Source organism: Berghia stephanieae, chromosome 1 (genome assembly GCF_034508935.2).
Source record: "Berghia stephanieae isolate SIO BIC M18660-M18661 chromosome 1, UCSD_Bste_1.3, whole genome shotgun sequence".
Lineage (NCBI taxonomy): Eukaryota > Metazoa > Mollusca > Gastropoda > Nudibranchia > Aeolidiidae > Berghia > Berghia stephanieae.
In genome coordinates, this window is record NC_088360.1 from 85,068,805 (window position 1) to 85,072,212 (window position 3,408).

At 29.6% G+C, this 3,408-nt stretch overlaps 1 protein-coding gene across 1 annotated transcript in view; it reads left to right on the forward strand.

Moving 5' to 3' along the window:
- LOC144959735 (uncharacterized) overlaps window positions 1-3,408 on the forward strand; it is a 41,866-nt gene continuing 38,458 nt past the window's right edge. Inside the window, exon 1 of the mRNA XM_078892435.1 lies at window positions 1-266. The gene's annotated coding sequence lies outside the window, so the exon portion shown is untranslated. The remainder of the gene's footprint in view (window positions 267-3,408) is intronic.

The following is a 3,408-nucleotide window of genomic DNA, read 5'->3' on the forward strand; positions in this document are numbered from 1 at the left end:
AAAGCAAAAGGCAGATAAGCAACCCCCCGGTACCGTTCCTCCCAACGGAAGGTATTGACACAGGAGAGGGTGGTAGTTTACTATAAGTTGTAGTGGCACTAAGGCCTTCATTTATTCTGCACTGAATTTTCACGTCTTTCGGTTTCAGATTGGGATTGGCTCTTTGTGAATACTTTTCTAAGTCTTCGTTTTTTGGATGTATTGATATTGGAAAATATACGTTGATTCTAGAATCTTGTGGATTTTTATAAACCAACTTGAACAATGTAAATCTTTTTTTTTTCCCTTTAAATAATTCATAAAATGAGGTCATGTTCATATTTATATTTTCCTTCATGCAATATTTGACAATTTGCTTCTTCTTCTTCTTCTTCTTCTTCTTCTTCTTCTTCTTCTTATTATTATTATTATATATTATTATTATTATTATTATTATTATTATTATTATTATTATTATTATTATTATTATTATTATTATATTATTATTATTATTATTATTATATATTAATTATTATTATTATTATTATTATTATTATTATTATTATTATTATTATTTAATTATTATTATTATTATTATTGTATTATTATTATTATTATTATTATTATTATTATTATTATTATTATTATTATTATATTATTATTATTATTATTATTATTATTATTATTATTATTATTATTATTATTATTATTATTATTATTATTATTGTTCTAATTTCTTTTATGATCGTCGTTATTATAATTTTTAGTAGCAGTAGTAGTAGTAGTAGTAGTAGTAGTAGTAGTAGTAGTAGTAGTAGTAGTAGTAGTAGTAGTAGTAGTAGTATCATTAATATCATCATCATCATCATCGTCATCATTATCATCATCATCATCATCATCATCATCATCATCATCATCATTTTTACTAATAATTTTATCATTTTTATCATACTCATCATCGTTATCACTATTATCATCATCATCATCATCATCATTATAATCATCATCATCAGCATCATCATCATCGTCGTCATCATCATCAATATTATTATTATTATTATTATTATTATTATTATTATTATTATTATTATTATTATTAGAAGTAGTGGTGGTAATAGTATGTAGTAGTAGTAGTAGTAGTAGTAGTAGTAGTAGTAGTAGTAGTAGTAGTACTAGCAGTAGTAGTTGTAGTAGTAGTAGTAGTAGTAGTAGTAGTAGTAGTAGTAGTAGTAGTAGTAGTAGTAGTAGTAGAAGTAGTATTAGCAGTAGTAGTATTAGTAGAACATCCTCATCATTAATGTCATTACTATTATCATCATCATCCTTATTTTTATCATGATCATCATCACCATTATCAAAATTAATTGCAAGTGAGATGATGAAATATGACATCGATTTTTTGGACATCGAAAAGGACAAACATTTTGTCAAATAAGTAAGTAGAAATGGTCCACCAGGAGAATATTATGTTGTCCGCTGTCACAACTTTTTATAAAGCAAATTTTACCCCTAATCCGTCCCCTACCCCAGTATTACATATATCTATATTCACTATTTTCGTTTTAGAACAACCGATTCTAAGCGGAAATATATATGTTGAGGTCATCAATATCAGTGACATGATGTTGATCAATAAATCAATATGTGACATTCTTTGGTTAAATTAAAATCCATAGAATTTCATAAGGACCCCCCTCATAACTGAAATGAATTGTCTTTGGAATTAGTAGATATTTGCAAGGGATTTTCGTGCCACCTTATCTTAAAGATGACCCGACTTAACATGTCAAATTATCCCTTCCTTGTTTATGTGAACTACCTTTACGGTCTTGTTGAACAATTCTATGACATACAATATTCTGAAAAGTGTGTACAAAACACTGACAGACAAAGCCATAATTAGAAATACAAGAAAAAATAACTCTCCAAAAATTAGTCTGCTTTAACTGGGGATCCTGATTTTGAGATTTTTTTTCTTGTAGTTTTCTTGCTTGCTTTTTCTGACACAGATTCACACATACTTTTCATATCTTTATCTTATACCAGTACCTGCTCTCTAAGTTGTCACTAACATACAATTTTAAGCCGATACTATTGGTTTTATTAAAAATATATGTCACATCGACACTCTCTATTGCCATAAAGTAAAGCGTTAATATCGAATTACTTATCGGTATTTAAGTATCAAAAAAAGGCACTCACGAGATAGATAAAAAGTACAAATGCTGCATAGTGGTTTGGTCGAAGTTGTTTATTCGGGGTTGTGCGAAAGACAATTTACATTTATTGTTAAATTATTAGGAACAGACCTAATGCCATAAATGATCACACCATTTAATCCAAGGTTGTCAAGAATGTTAATGGACTTCTTTACAAAAATATGCCATTTCATTTCGGTTTACGAAATGATGATGCTTAACTAATTATTATTCTCATTTTGTTTGTTTGAACTTTGTTTTTGGCTTTTGTTGTTGTTTTTGAACTGATATGCAACGTCGTTAGATAAAAAAAAAAACCCAACAAATTCATACGATTGTGGTGCGGGTGTTAGTGGCATAAGAAAAATAGGGCTCCAGAAACGGAACGGAAATCTCACGCATATCAACTAACAAGGGGAGGGGGGGGGGGGTAGTGTGATGACAAAAAAACTGGTTCCAATCTCATTGGAAGTGTCGTTAATAATATTCTATTCGTTTTTGTTACGCTGACCTCTGTAGGATTATAATACCGCAAGACAACATACAAAAGTGAATATTATATTGAATCAAGTTTGCCAAGTACATTCATGACATAATTAACATGGAAAATGATAGGCGGTAGATTTTCAAAGTTACCTTCCTGTTTACGGTGTCGACAATGATACAATATCGATGAATGAATGAATGACTGACGGGCAATGCGATTGATATGTGGCTGGAAATGGAACTATCTATAGGCCCATGTTATTAGCATCAGTACAACAACATGGCACAGAAATACAATATGTGAACGCGTATCCAAATATGACATTAGTACAATAAGAATTGCATTAACAAGCTCTCCCAAAACCCTTTATTCTTAATTAACTTGAACATTTATATAGAGCAATATCCACTAAACGTGCTCAAAGCTCTTTACAAGGGGTCTCAATCCAACAGCAACTCTAAACACGTAGAACGGCACAATTGCAAGCTCCCCACCCCCCACCCCCAATAAAAAAGAAGAAACCAAACTTTCTTCTCATTTTGGACCTCATAAATTGGCAATTTGAGACTGTGAACACGTTTTTTAACCTTAAACCTTAGATTTCGTCGAAGTCTTATGGGTATTTTTTTTAATTTATTTTTTTTTATTTTAATTTTTATTTTTATTTTTATTTTTTTTTTTTTGGTTGACAAAATGGAGGTTATCCTTACCCGTCAATTTATGAAGTAAAACTTTTCTGACCAA